Genomic DNA, 16,602 nt, shown 5'->3' on the forward strand with positions numbered 1-16,602 from the left:
ACATAACGTTTTTATACAAAGCGTTGCCGTAGAAACTTCAAAAAGGGCTCCTTTGGCTAGAAATTGAGATGACTAGTGCCCTTTTTATTAGTCAAAAGTGATCGGGGGGTAACACGCCCCCCCAGACCTATCATTTCACTAGACACTTCCAATCAAAGTTTTGAGATAACAATTTTGTTCAACATAGTTGAAGGGCCTGAAATTATGTCTTTGAGGATGAGAAATCCCCCCCAGCCTTCAGGGTAAGGGTTGTAAGTTATGCCCTGGGTGCGTAAAAGTTTTTTTTTATATAGATAGTGTGGTCATGTAAACTTCGGAGAGGGCTCATTGGATCGGTAATAAGAAACTCTAGCACCCTTTTTGAGAGTTAAAGTGATCGGAGGGCAGCTACCCCCGTCCTGCATACAAACATGCCTTTTTATCCCAAAATGAATCTAATAGGAATTTTGATTTAGCCATTCTATTCAGAATAGTTTAAATATCATATAACAAGGCTTTTGGGGTTTAAACGAACCCCCAGAACCTGAGGGCAAGGGATGTAAACTATACTATGGGGATATTTAAGGTTTTTACGGAAGAGACGATTGTACACATTTTAGAGGAGGCTCTAAAGTGTATACTTCATTTGGTTGTAAATTGGAAGTTTTAGTTCGCTTTTAAGAGTGAAAAGTGATTTGAGAGCAACCACCCCCCACGCTCATCATTTCCCCAAGGACATCCAGAAGATAGCAATTTCGTTCATTGTAGTTGAAAGGTTCAGAAATTATGTCTTTGAAGAAGATACCCCTAGCCCCCCAGTCTCAGGGCAAGGGTTACAAGTTACGCCTCGGGGGCATATAAGATTTTTATGGAACGGGTGGTTGTGCATACTTCGGAGGGGACTCATTGGATTGGTAATCTGAATTTGTAGTGCCCTTTTTAAAAGTCAAACTTATCAAAGAGCAGCTATCCCCCCAACGCGTCGTGTTTTGCCATAATAATCAAATAAAAAAAAAAATGAGACAGTCATTTTATCTAAAGTAGCCCAAAGATCATATAACAGGGCTTTTGGTGCTGATTTAAGCAACACGAGCCTGGGGTCGAATGTTATACGTTATGCCGCGGGGCATTTAAAGTTCTTATGGAAGGGATGATTGTTTAACTTTAGAATGGGCTCATTTGGTTGACAATTGGAGGCTCCAGTTCCTTTTTATGCGTCATAAGTGCTGGAGGGCTATAGCCCCCTCCTCAACAACCCCTCTTTTCAACAAACGCATCTGTTTAAAATTATGAGATAGCGATTTTGTTGAAAATAATCCAAAGCACATATAATAATGCCACTAGGATTTACACAACCCTCCAGCGCTTTGGGGATAGGGCTGTAGGTTATGCAATGAGGGCACATAAGAATATATGGAATTGGTAGTCGTATAAACTTCAGATGGGACTCATTAGGTTTGAAATTGGAGGTTATAGTGCTCTTTTAAGAGTCAAAGTGATTTGAGAGCAACCTACCCCCCTCACACTCATCATTTCCCTCAACACCTCCAACCAAAATTTGAATATAACAATTTTCCCCATCGTAGTTAAAGGGTCTGGAAATTATGTCTCTAAGGAAGACACGCCCCCCCCTATAGCTCTCAGGGCAACGGTTGTAAGTTATGCCTTACAACCGTTCGTACGGTTGTAAGGCACCTTACTTTCGTTATAACCTGGGGGTATATACGGTTTTTATGGAATGGTTGGTCTAATTAAATCCAGATGGGTCTCATTTGATTTCAAATTGGAAGTTATAGTGCCCTTTTTAAAATCTAAAGTGATTTGAGAGACCCATCATTCGACCCTTCACACCCATTTATTTTCCATAACAAAGATCCAAACAAAGTTTTGAGAAATCAATTTTTTCAGCATTGTTGAAAGCTTCAGTAATTTTGCGTTTGGGGATGTCCCCCCCCCTGAGACATCAGGGCAAGGCTGCAAGTCATGCAATTTGTTCACTGTTTACATATAGCATATGTTATTGAGAAAAGGTATGCATGTTTGACTTCTATTTTCCCAAATACGAAAGGCATTAAGATGAGTCTTTCAGGTAATTCTGAGAGGAGTGTTGAACTAAATCCTAACATGTTGTATATATATATGGGTTGTCAAAAGGGTATAACGCAGGAATGTCTGATAATATTAATTTAGACTTTTCAGTAAATGACAAAGGAGATGATCAATTGATCAAAATACAATATTTGCGCGCTACTACTACTACAACTACTACTGCTTTTACTGTTACCACAAGTACTATTACTACTACGACTGCTATTACTAAAATTACTACTTCTGTTGTGAGTGCTAATAAGACTGGGGATATTGAACAAATTGTAGAAGGAAACGTTGAGAAAAATGTTGAAATAAATCAAAACATACTATGTGTATACAGATTGCTGATACGGTCGTATCAGTAGTGTTTTTTGAACAGCTTATCATACCAAGAGGAAGCTTTAGGGGCATCATGAGTGGGATGTTAAGTTGACCAAAAGTCAAAATATACCTGTTACTACTGCTGTTAATACTTCTGCTACTACTGTTACTACCAATATTTATACATTATTACTGCTACTACTGCTCCTACTACAACCACTACTACTATGGTATTAGTACAAATAAGGTTACGCGTATGAAGGTGAAAATTTGACAGAATATTTGAGAGTGAACTACACCAAAACACACTATTCGTATGCAGATTGTCAAAAGGGCCCATCTATAGAATTGATTTGGGTATGAAGTTTAAACTTTCGGAGAATACTTAAAGGGGAAGATCAATTGACAAAAAGGTAATATACACATGTCTCTAATAACATCAATACCACTGAAACTTTTCCGTATGCTACTTCTGCTACTAAACTACTCCAATTACTACTTTAATCGCAACAACTTGTAAGGCTTAGAGTATTAAGGTGAAAAGGGTTTCACTAGGGTGTCAAAAGTGCACTTCAACGGTATTTTTCGAAGGGCTTAACGTGTCAAGGTGAAAATACCAGGGCATCATGAAATCGATGTTTTCCTGACCAAAAGGCAATATTCACATGCTATCACCGCTTACTGCCACCACTACTGCTGCTACTACTACTAATACAACGTAGTCTATGAAGGTAAAATTTGAGAGAATAATGATGGCAAATTCAAACTAAAAAAACACACTATCTGCATATAGATTGTATATATACATATTTGATTGCATTGATATATATATATATATATATATATATATATATATATATATATATATATATATATATATATATAATATATATATATATATATATATATTATATTATATATATATATATATTATATATAATATATTTATAATATTTATATATATATATATATAATTATATATATATATACTATATATATATATATATATAATATATATATTATATATTATATATATATATATATATATTATATATATATAATATATATATATAATATATATATATATATATATATATAATATATATATATATATATATATATATATATATATATATATATATATATATATATATATATATATATATATATATATATTATATATATATATATATATATATATATATATATATATATATATATATATATATATATATATATATATATATATATATATATATATATATATATATATATATATATATATATATATATATATATATATATATATATATATATATATATATATATATATATATATATATATATATATATATATATATATATATATATATATATTTATATATATATATATATATATATATATATATATATATATATATATATATATATATATATATATATATATATATATATATATATATATATATATATATATATATATATATATATATATATATATATATATATATATATATATATATATATATATATATATATATATATATATATATATATATATATATATATATATATATATATATATATATATATATTATATATATATATATATATATATATATATATATATATATTATATATATATATATATATATATATATATAAACTTACGGTGCAAATTCATTTGATTTTTTTTTATTAAAGTGCAAATTATGTTCTGGACTTAGCAAAGCCAGATTATAATTGACTAGATTGGCTAGCTTAGATTGCCAGGACTAGATTTGGCATTATAGTTTGGGATCTCAGTGTCTAAAAAGAGACTTCGTCCCCTCCTAGTTGCTCGTAAATATTTCAATTAGCTTTTCAAATACAATAATTATATTTGAATGTGAAGGTCAATAATTATTGACTCCCCCCCATCCAAAAAAAACTTTAAAATTGAAACGTGCCTTTTACCTCGTAACCAAGTATTGAGAAAACCTCATTTACCTCCACTGTTTATCTGACATAAACATTGCTGGGGAAACTTTTGAGAATTACTTGAGAGTCACTTCCAGTGTTCTTATACTAAGTTTGCTAAGAGTCTAAACTGGGAAAGTTTTCTGTGTATACACAACTTGCCTTTTTACTTAAATTTTACCACGGCACCGTTGTTACAACCCAGAGAGAGTTTATTTTTTATACGTACTCCCTTGCCAGAGGTGAAAAGTATTTAAATCTTATTGAAACATGCCATTATCCGGATGACGTTAATTATATGATCTCTTTAACCGAGCAATAAATGCATATTTTTATTTATATATATACTAGCTGTTGGGGCGGTGCTTCGCGCCCCCCCAACACCTAGTTGGTGGGGACTCTTCGTGCCCCCCATGCCCCCCCGCGCGCGTAAGTCGTTACGCGCCATATTAGCTATGCGCCATTGTAGTTGCGTCCCTTTGTCCCACCTGTGAATATAGGTAGATATATATCTATATACATAAAAATAAGTTGTCTCTGTGTGTGTGTGTGTGTGTGTGTGTGTCGAGTGACGTCATGTTTGTGTGTCGACTGACGGTATGTTTGTCGACTGACGTCATTTTAAGGATTGAGCTGTATGCGTCATGAAGTTGTTTGTCGACTGACGTCATGTTTGTCAACTGATGAAATTACATACCGGGACACCGGGAATATAAATGGCGACCGGGAACCTCAAAGAGAAATTACAGACTGGGACACCCGGACACAAATCACGACCGGGACACAGAGAATATAGACGACGACCGGGACACAGGGACCCAACTACAACGGGGACGACGGGGACACAGGCGGGATATATAAATGACGACCGGGACACAGGGATTGTTCGAATAGAAATTACAGACTGGGACACCGGGACACAAATGACGACCGGGACACCGGGACACGGGGAATATAAATGACGACCGGGACACTCAAAGATAAATTACAAACTGGGACACCGGGAAACATCATTAGAATAATGAGGTGTAGATCTGAATACGGATTGTTTTTCCCATGGACAATTATATGTTGCATGTTCAAGAGTCAGTAAACCTGACAATCTATTTATATGCATTAAATAAAAAAAAAACGAGTTTTTTTAACTGAAAGTAAGGAGCGACATTAAAACTTAAAACGCACAGAAATTACTTCGTATATGGAAGAGGCTGCTTCCTCATCAACGCCCCGCTCTTTACGCTAAAGTTTGACTCTTTCTCTCAATTCTTCTTTTTAAAACAGTAAAAAACTTTAGCGTAAAGAGCGGGGCGTTGATGAGGAAGCAGCCTCTTTCATATACGAAGTAATTTCTGTGCGTTTTAAGTTTTAATGTCGCTCCTTACTTTCAGTTAAAAAAACTCGTTTTTTTTTATTTAATTTCTGAACGTTTTTGAATCAATGAATGTTTTGATTTTGGCTGCAGAGGAATAATCAAAACGAAATTTGCATATTTTTTTTGGGGGGGGGGGGCTAAATGGCTTTCTCATAATTTTGATCGAATGATTTTGAGAAAAAAGAGCGGGGGCGAAGCCTAGTTGCCCTCCGATTTTTTGGTTAATTAAAAAGGCAACTAGAACTTTTAATTTTTTACGAATCTTTTTATTGGTAAAAGATTTACGTAACTTATAAATTAGCTTACGTAAAGAACTTTTGTATTCTCATGTTTTTATTACATATATGAGGGGATTCGCCCCATTGTCAGTAGCTCGCTCTTTACACTAAAGCTTAAATTTTATCCCAATTCATTAAGAATGACCCCTGAATCACAAAAGCCATAGAATAAATAGTTGAAATTACTAAAAATACTTTAGCGTAAAGAGCTAGGTATCATAAGGAGGTGAGCCCCTTATATGGTTAATAATTTCTGTTTGTTTTAAGTTTTATTGCTGTTCCTTACTTCCAGCTGAAAAAGCTTTTTCACATTTATTTTTTTATTTTTTTTTAAATAATGCTAGTAAATCCTGCTCTCCCTTCATGGAAGTTTTCTTCTCCCATGACAAATTCTCGATGGAAAGTTCCCCCTGCATATCCCCCTCTTCTCAACCCCTCCCCCCAACCAAATAAATCCTCCTGAAAACGCCTGTATACTTCCCAATAACCATTACTATATGTAAGCACAGGTCAAAGTTTGTAACTTGTTGCCCCTCCCACGGGGACTGTGGGGGAGTAAGTCGTCCCCAAAGACATAGTTATAAGGTTTTTCGACTACGCTGAATAAAATGGCTATCTCAGAATTTTGATCCGTTGACTTTGGGAAAATAATTAGCGTGGGAGGGGGCCTAGGTGCCCTCCAATTTTTTTGGTCACTTAAAAAGGGCACTAGAACTTTTCATTTCCGTTAGAATGAGCCCTTTTGCAACATTCTAGGACAACTGGGTCGATACGATCACCCCTGGGAAAAAAAAAAAAAAAAAAAATAAACACGCATCCGTGATCTGCCTTCTGGCAAAAAATGCAAAATTCCACATTTTTGTAGATAGGAGCTCGAAACTTCTACAATAGGGTTCTCTGATACGCTGAATCTGATGGTGTGATTTTCGTTAAAATTCTATGACTTTTAAGGGGTGTTTCCCCCTATTTTCTAAAATAACGCAAATTTTATCAGGCTCGTAACTTTTGATGGGTAAGACTAAACTTGATGAAACTTATATATTTAAAACCAGCATTAAAATGCGATTCTTTTGATATAGCTATTGGTATCAAAATTCCATTTTTTAGAGTTTTGGTTACTATTGAGCCGGGTCGCTCCTTACTACAGTTCGTTACCACGAACTGTTTGATAGACAATGGGACAGCGAAGAATGTTGTATATTCGCATGTTTTACGTAGTTAAAAACATATATATATATATATATATATATATATATATATATATATATATATATATATATATATATATATATATATATATATATATATATATATATATATATATATATATATATATATATATATATATATATATATATATATATATATATCTCTATTCACAGATGGGACACAGGGGCAAAACTACAATGGCGCGTAACTAATAAGGCGCGTAACGACTTAGGCGCGCGGGGGGGCTTGGGGGTGTGTGAAGTGCCCCACCAACTAGGTTTTGGGTTGGCGCGAAGCGCCACCCCAACAGCTAGTATATATATATATATATATATATATATATATATATATATATATATATATATATATATATATATATATATATATATATATATATATATATATATATATATATATGTTTTTAACTACGTAAAACTTGCGAATATACAACATTCTTCGCTTTCCCATACCGACTCTTGAACATGCAACATATAATTGTCCATGGGTAAAACAATCCGTATTCAGATCTATACCTCATGATTCTAATGATTGCCCTTGAGCTCTGTTGATGGTGATTGCTAATCGAACATTCCCTGTGTCGCCGTCGTCATTTATATATTTTTATCTTTTTAGTTTTTTAGTTTTTTTCTTTTTCTTTTTAGTTTTTTTGTAGTTTTTTCCTTTTTATTTTTTTTTATTTTTATTTTTATTTTTTTTTAGTTTTGTTTTTCTCCTTTATTTTTCTTTTTTTTAATTTATTTTTTCTTTTTTAGTTTTTTTAGTTTTTTAGCTTTTTTAGTTTTTCTATTAGTTTTTAGTTTTTTTTCTTTTTAGTTTTTTTTGTAGTGTTTACATTTTTTTTTAGTTTTTTTAGTTTTTTTTTAGTTTTTGGTCTTTTCTTTTTAGTTTTTTTCGTAGTCTTTACCTATCCAAGGTTCGAACCTGCAACCTCTAAAACCTAGAATCTGGAACATAACGCGCTACCATCTCAGCTACTTCGGGCTTGAATACATTCGTTTTTGAATTGGTATATGATGAAATAATTCATAATTCAGACTTCATATGCAGACAGACAGACAGACAGACATAACACACATAAAACTTATTTTTATGTTTTTCTCCTTTATTTTTCAGTTTTTTTCCTTTTTTTATTTTTTTTTCTTTTTTAGTTTTTTTAGTTTTTTAGCTTTTTTGGTTGTTTTATTAGTTTTAGTTTTTTTTTTAGGTTTTTTGTAGTGTTTACATTTTTTTTAGTTTTTTTGTTTTTTTTTTAGTTTTAGTTTTTTTCTTTTTAGTTTTTTTTTAGTTTTTACCTAGCCAAGGTTCGAACCAGCAACCTCTCGTACCTAGAACCTGGAACATAAACACGTTACCAACTCAGCTACTTCGGGCTTGAATACATTCGTTTTTGAATTGGTATATGATGAAATAATTCAGACGTCATATGCGTACAGACAGACAGACAGACATAACAAACATACAACTTATGTTTATATATAACATATATATTGTGATTCCTCGGCACGCTTTCTGTTCTTACTTTCTCTATCAGCCGCAAGCCTGTTTTCTTGCTGTTCTTGTGATTCCTCGGCCCGCTTTTGTTTCTTACTTTCTCTATCAGCCGCAAGTTTTTTGGCATAGATTCTTTGAGCAGCTTCCTCGGCTGTTGCCATTGTAGGTTCTTCAGTCATTTTACAATGAAACATTTTTCCATCCACGACGTTCTTACAATTAAAAATTTGTCTTTTGAGCAGCTTCCTCGGCTGTTGCCGTTGTAGGTTCTTCAGTCATTTTACAATTAAACATTTTTCCATCCACGATCTTCTTACAATTAAATATTTGTCTTTGAACGATTTTCATAAATACCTTTAATGACCTCATCGTTATAACAAACATGACGACAACTAACTTCATGACGACATGACGACATGATGACATGACGTCACTCGAAAGACCCACAGACATCTTATATTTATATATATACTAGCTGTTGGGGTGGCACTTCGCGCCACCCCAACACCTAGTTGGTGGGGGCGCTTCGCGCCCCCCCAGGCCCCCCCGCGCGCGTAAGTCGTTACGCGCCATATTAGTTACGCGCCATTGTAGTTGTGTCCCTGTATACCACCTATGAATATAGATAGATTTACATATGTGTTTCAAACTACGTAAAACTTGCGAATATACAACATTCTTGGCTTTCCCATTGTCTGTGCATATACAAAGCCTTATGTACTAATAATGACGTCATATGCAAACGCTCTTTTTACAAACAAACAAACATGCATACACACAACTCGTTTTTATGTAGATAGATAGATAGATAGATACAATACAAATTAACTGCGTAAAACTTGCGAATATACAACATTCTTCGCTGTCCAATTGTCGCTGCATATAAATAGATTGTCAGGTTTACCGACCCTCGAACATGCAACGTACAATTGTCCATGGGAAAAACAATCAGTATTAAGATCTATACCACATTTTTCTAATGATTGACCTTGAGCTTTGTTAATGGTGATTGTAAATGCTAATCGAATTGGGAATTGCAATCTTTTAAATTGAAAAGGCAGATCCGTTGGAATCATGGGAATGCGAGGAATAAGAACAGCCTCACCCTCAAAAGGCCCTGTAAAGATTGTGGCCTCTATTAGGTTTTCCATTGTTTTTTTTTTACGGCAAGTCGCGTGCCACTGCAAAGCTTTGGTGGGTTGATATTTCTTAAAAGTATTATTGGTATGCCTATTTTTAGTTGTAGCACGATTGGTGGAAGCCCTGAAAGATCCACGGAATTTAAAAATTCAGATGGATAATTAACCGCTTCATTTGGTTCCAAAACTGTGTCGACTGACTTGTAAAGGACTGCCTGGTCTCGAATCTTGGTCAAAACAATATTGTTGATTTCGTGGACGTCTATATTTTTGGGTGCAAGAATCGCTCTTTAACTTAGCCATTTATTATTTTTATAATTGTTTAGAATATTCGGAAATACTTTTTCAATCAATTCGTTTTTGGACGTCACTAAATTACAGAAATCAGCAGGTAGTTGTATACGTCCTGAAATTGAGTCTACTGGGAGCTTTCCGTTTCCATTTGCCAGCAATTGATCTGAAAATGTTTGACCAGAGTCATCGTTTTGCAATCGGACACGCATATTTGTAGTTAATTTTAATGTTTTTACGTGTGCCCATAAATTAGAATTTTTCAGGCAAGCATTCATTTCGTCTGCAGGAGTTGATTTAGGTATTATAGGTAATGTTTGCCTGAAATCTCCAGCAAGCAATATTAATGTGCTGCCAAAGGGTTTCGACTTCCCTCGCAAATCTTTCAAGCATTGATCCAGAGCCTTGAGCGATTTTTCGTGTGCCATTGTGCACTCATCCAAAATAATAAGTTTGCATTGCTGCAATACTTTACCCATCCCAGATGATTTGGAAATATTGCACGTAAGAGTTTCTGTAGAATGCAAGTTCAGAGGCAATTTCAAAGCGGAATGAGCAGTTCTTCCACCAGGCAGCAAGGTTGCGGCTATTCCGGACGACGCAATTGCCAACGCTATATAATTTTTGACCGAATTGATTTTTCCCATAACTCTGTAGGAGCTGATGGAGAGCAAGTTGTTAAAATGGTGCCAAACAATGCACTTGACTTGGAGTTGACGTTTCGCACGCGTCATTGATGCAGCTATCCCAGTGTTGGTCATTCTCCAATAAATTCAGAGCTTGGCATGCACTACGGTAAGTGTCATGTATAGTACCGTTTACAGTTCTCAAACACTCAAAGGATGTCGGACCGGGTACATTCACCAAAAGCAGGCGTAGAAAGAAGCATTCATGTTGATTGGGGTGAACGGTTTATAGTCTTCCTATCGTGGTATCTTTGAAGATGGTAGGTTGGCCGTCGACTGACTTACCCTGTTTTCGACGTTCAAATACTTTATTTTTAGTATTCCACGTGTAATACGAAGGCACTTCAGTATACAGCAGTTTTTTTGCAAAAGAATCATTTTTGCAAAGCGAAAAGAAACTGGTTAACTTTGTATCCGGTGGATTCAGGGCTCTTTGTTGCACGTTGGTTTCCGAGAAATAAACACGTTGACCATTCTGTAAGTGTACCGCTAAGTAAACAACAGCTGGACTACGTTCATGTATCGGAAATGAAAGAATTCTCCAAACAGCTTCATTACTGCTTATGTATCTTCCAGCCTGATATTGTACGATTTCGTCCATATCTTTGATTTCGGGCTGCAAGCCAAAAACTGCCTTTGTTGTCTGTCACTGCCTTTGTTGACGTATTTTCATATGTATTTGATTGCCTTTACGGAGTTACAGTATTCAACGTTTATGTGTGCATTAAATGTTTTTGATAATAATGGGGAATATGGAACAACCCACTGGTTATCTACTTCGATGGTGGTACCGTTACGCTTCTTTATTATTGCTGTTTTACCGCCATCTTCAGTAGATCTTCTTCTATATTTTGGGTAACCATCATTGCCAGTAATTGTGTTGGATGCTAAAAGTCGAGGATATTGCTTTGTGCACCTTCCTTTGGCCATGCATGGTGAATTTTCGTTCAGTGCACCGCAAGGTCCATGTATCATATTTTTTACAATAATATCACGTAACCCCTTATCGATATTTTCATCAGGTATTTCAGCGGAAATCACATCATCAATTTCGTTCGAAGTAATTTTTTTATGTAGCCAGATTAGTATATGTGCGTGTGGCAAGCCTCGTTTTTGCCATTCCACTGAGTACATCCAGCATCGCACTGACCCAAACACTTCAAAATTTACTATGTAGTTTATCAGTGATTTCAACTTTTGCCGGAAGACACGGGCCGTAATGTCATGTCTATGAACCGCCGATTGTCCTTGAAGTAAAAGCTGCAGTATCTCGTCCCAAGATTGATTACATGTAAATGTAATAAATAAATCTGGGCGACCATAGAGACGAACATACGCAATAGCATCTTGAGCATATTCATGCATATGACGGGGACTGCCAGCATATGACGAAGGTAAAATTGTTAGTCGTCCAACGTTTGTGGTATTACCGTCATTTATAACTGTATCTCGCAAATGAATGTATTGTTCAGAGCGGAGCTTGGTCTGATTCAGGCGGATATATAGCAAACGTTCTGATTCAATTTTAGCATACATATCAACGACGAATTGGTGAAACAATTGACGGCATTTTAAAATATAATTTTCTTCATCCTGCCGAATCATTAGTCTATAGGAATAATAATGCATTGCACTGCATCCTGATTTCTTGTTGTTCTTGTGATTCCTCGGCACGCCTTCTTTTTTCACTTTCTCTTTTAGCAGCAAGTCTGGTTTCATGTTGCTCTGGTAGTTCCTTGGCATGCCTTCTTTTTTCACTTTCTCTTTTAGCAGCAAGTCTGGTTTCATGTTGCTCTGGTAGTTCCTCGGCACGCCTTCTTTTTTCACTTTATCTTTTAGCAGCAAGTCTGGTTTCGCGGTGCTCTGGTAGTTCCTCGGCACGCTTTCTGTTCTTTCTTTCTCTATCAGCCTCAAGCCTGTTTCCTTGCTGTTCTTTTGATTTCTCGGCACGCTTTCTTTTCCTACTTTCTCTATCAGCCTCAAGCCTGTTTCCTTGCTGTTCTTTTGATTCCTCGGCACGCTTTCTTTTCTTACTTTCTCTATCGGCAGCAAGTTTTTTGGCATAGACTCTTTGAGCATCTTCCTCGGCTGTTGCCATTGTAAGTTCATCAGTCATTTTACAGTTAAACATTAATAGATTTCTACGTGAACACATGTCTTAAATATCTTTAATGACGTCACCATCATAACAAAAATGACGACAACTAACTTCATGACGTCAGTCAACACACAAACATGACGTCACCCGACAGACAGACCCACACAGACAACTTATTTTTATATATATAGACTAGCTGTTGGGGTGCCCCCCGGCGTCCCCGTTGTAGTTGTGTCCCTGTGTCCGGGTCGTCATTTATATTCCCTGTGTCCCCGTCGTCATTTGTGTCCCGGTGTCCCAGTCTGTGATTTCTATTTGAGTGTCCCGGGCGTCATTTATATTCGTCAGGATATTCTAGGGCATCGTAGCATCGATGAGTTTAAACAATTCTTGTCAACTGATTGTTTCGCCTATAAAGAATATTATCTCGAGGTAAGAATTGATCACCGACCACAACGATTGCCACTTTGTTGATAGTTGCGTATCAGGAGGCATCAATTCGATTGCTGTTTTTAAGCAGAAGCACTAAATTATTATTTTTGTGGAAAAGATGATATATATAAATATATATATATATTTTCTTTTTAGTTTTTTTGTAGTTTTTACCTTTTTTAGTTTTTTTCTTCTTTTGTATTAATGCTAAAGCCAAGGTTCAAACCTGGAGCCTCTCGGACCTAGAACCTGAAACATAACGCTTTACCAACTCAGCTACTTCGGCGTGAATACATTTACTTTGAGCAGCTTCCTCGGGTGTTGCCATTGTAGGTTCTTCAATCATTTTACAATTAGAAATTTCTCTTTCAACGGTCTTCTTACAATTAAAAATTTGTCTTTGAACGATATTCTTAAATACCTGTGTCCTGGTCGTCATTTATATTGCCCGTGTCCCGGTCGTCATTTGTGTCCCGGTATCCCAGTCTGTAATTTCTCCTTGAGTGTCCCGGTCGTTATCTATATTCCCTCTGTCCCGGTCGTCATTCGTGTCCCGGTCTGTAATTTATCTTTGAGTGTTTTTTCTTTTTAGTATTTTTTAGTTTTTTACATTTTTTCTTTTTTCAGTTTTCTTTTTCTTCTTTATTTTTCAGCTTCACTATGAAATACATATCGCCGAACCTTTGTTTTTTTAACTAAAATCTGGTAGGCATTGATGACCTTATCCAAGTCAAGATCCCAAACCCAATGCTCATCGCTATCATTTTCAGTTTTGATATGTTTTGACTCTCGCTGTCCAGGTGGATCTTCATCTAACTGCGCGGTTTTGCGTTCTTTAGCCTCAAGCCTGTTTCCTTGCTGTTCTTTTGATTCCTCGGCACGCTTTCTTTTCTGACTTTCTCTATCAGCAGCAAGTTTTTTGGCATAGACTCTTTGAGCATCTTCATCGGATATATATATATATATATATATATATATATATGTTTTTAACTACGTAAAACTGGCGAATATACAACATTCTTTGCTGTCCAATCGTCTGTGCATATAAATAGATTGTCAGGTTTACCGACTCTTGAACATGCAACGCATAATGGTCCATGGGAAAACAATCCGTATTCAGATCTATACCTCATGATTCTATTGATTGCCCTTGAGCTTTGTTGATGGTGATTGCTAATCGACCATTTCCTTTGTTGTCGTCGGCATTTATATATCCCCCTGTGCCCCCCGGCGTCCCCGTTGTAGTTGTGTCCCTGTGTCCGGGTCGTCATTTATATTCCCTGTGTCCCCGTCGTCATTTGTGTCCCGGTGTCCCAGTCTGTGATTTCTATTTGAGTGTCCCGGGCGTCATTTATATTCGTCAGGATATTGTAGGGCATCGTAGCATCGATGAGTTCAAGCAATTCTTGTCAACTGATTGTTTCGCCTATAAAGAATATTATCTCGAGGTAAGAACTGATCACCGACCACAACGATTGCCACTTTGTTGATAGTTGCGTATCAGGAGGCATCAATTCGATTGCTGTTTTTAAGCAGAAGCACTAAATTATTATTTTTGTGGAAAAGATGATATATATAAATATATATATAAATATTTTCTTTTTAGTTTTTTTGTAGTTTTTACCTTTTTTAGTTTTTTTCTTCTTTTGTATTAATGCTAAAGCCAAGGTTCAAACCTGGAGCCTCTCGGACCTAGAACCTGAAACATAACGCTTTACCAACTCAGCTACTTCGGCGTGAATACATTCGTTTTGAGCAGCTTCCTCGGGTGTTGCCATTGTTGTCCTGGTCGTCATTTATATTGCCTGTGTCCCGGTCGTCATTTGTGTCCCGGTATCCCAGTCTGTAATTTCTCCTTGAGTGTCCCGGTCGTTATTTATATTCCCTCTGTCCCGGTCGTCATTTGTGTCCCGGTCTGTAATTTCTCTTTGAGTGTTTTTTCTTTTTAGCATTTTTTGGTTTTTTACATTTTTTCTTTTTTCAGTTTTCTTTTTCTTCTTTATTTTTCAGCTTCACTATGAAATACATATCGCCGAACCTTTGTTTTTTTAACTAAAATCTGGTAGGCATTGATGACCTTATCCAAGTCAAGAACCCAAACCCAATCATCATCGCTATCATTTTCAGTTTTGATATGTTTTGATTCTCGCTGTCCAGGTGGATCTTCATCTAACTGCGCGGTTTTGCGTTCTTTAGCCTCAAGCCTGTTTCCTTGCTGTTCTTTTGATTCCTCGGCACGCTTTCTTTTCTGACTTTCTCTATCAGCAGCAAGTTTTTTGGCATAGACTCTTTGAGCATCTTCATCGGCTTTTGCCATTGTAAGTTCATCAGTCATTTTAAACTTAAACATTAATAGATTTCTACGTGAACATATATGTCTTAAATATCTTTAATGACGTCACCGTCATAGCAAAAATGACGACAACTAACTTCATGACGCCAGTCGACACAGAAACATGACGTCACCTGATCCACATACAGACAACTTATTTTTATATATATAGATAGATATAATTCTAAAATTGTCAGGTAATTTTCTATTTTGAAATAAAAACTAAAAAATATTGCTCAGACAACATAAATATTTTTGATATTTACATAATAGCTTTAGTGGTTCTGGACTGAAAACTAAATATGCTAATCAAATTGGGAATTGCAATCTTTTAGGTTGAAAAGGCAGATCCATTTGAATCATGAGAATGCGTGGAATAAGAAAAGCCTCACCCTCAAAAGGTCCTGTCAAGATTGTTGCCTCTATTACGTTATAACAGACATAACACGTCATTTGTGTCCCGGTCTGTAGTTTCGTTAGTCAACAAACATGACGTCAGACGACAAACAACTTCATGACGACATACAGCTCAATCCTTATAATGACGTCAGTCGACAAACATGACGTCAGTCGACACACAAACATGACGTCAGTCGACAGACAGACAAACAACTTATTTTTATATATATAGATAGATATAGATAGATAGATATGTGTGTATAAATTGTTTTTCAAAAATGGTTAATATTGTTTTGGAAAACTAAGATTCCGCAATTTTCTGGCCTGAACAAACGAATTAGATGCGTCACAAGCTTGAGAATATTCGCTAAGAGCAATAATTTTAGATTTTTTTTTTTTTTGGAAGCATCAGATTTCTGAGACATTTCAAGAGCATAAATACGTCATTTTCACCTCAGGAGTGGTCATAGTGTTGTTAATATCTATGGCACATGAAAAGTTACA

The sequence above is a fragment of the Artemia franciscana genome, chromosome 1 (assembly GCF_032884065.1).
Source record: "Artemia franciscana chromosome 1, ASM3288406v1, whole genome shotgun sequence".
NCBI classification, from domain to species: Eukaryota; Metazoa; Arthropoda; class Branchiopoda; order Anostraca; family Artemiidae; genus Artemia; species Artemia franciscana.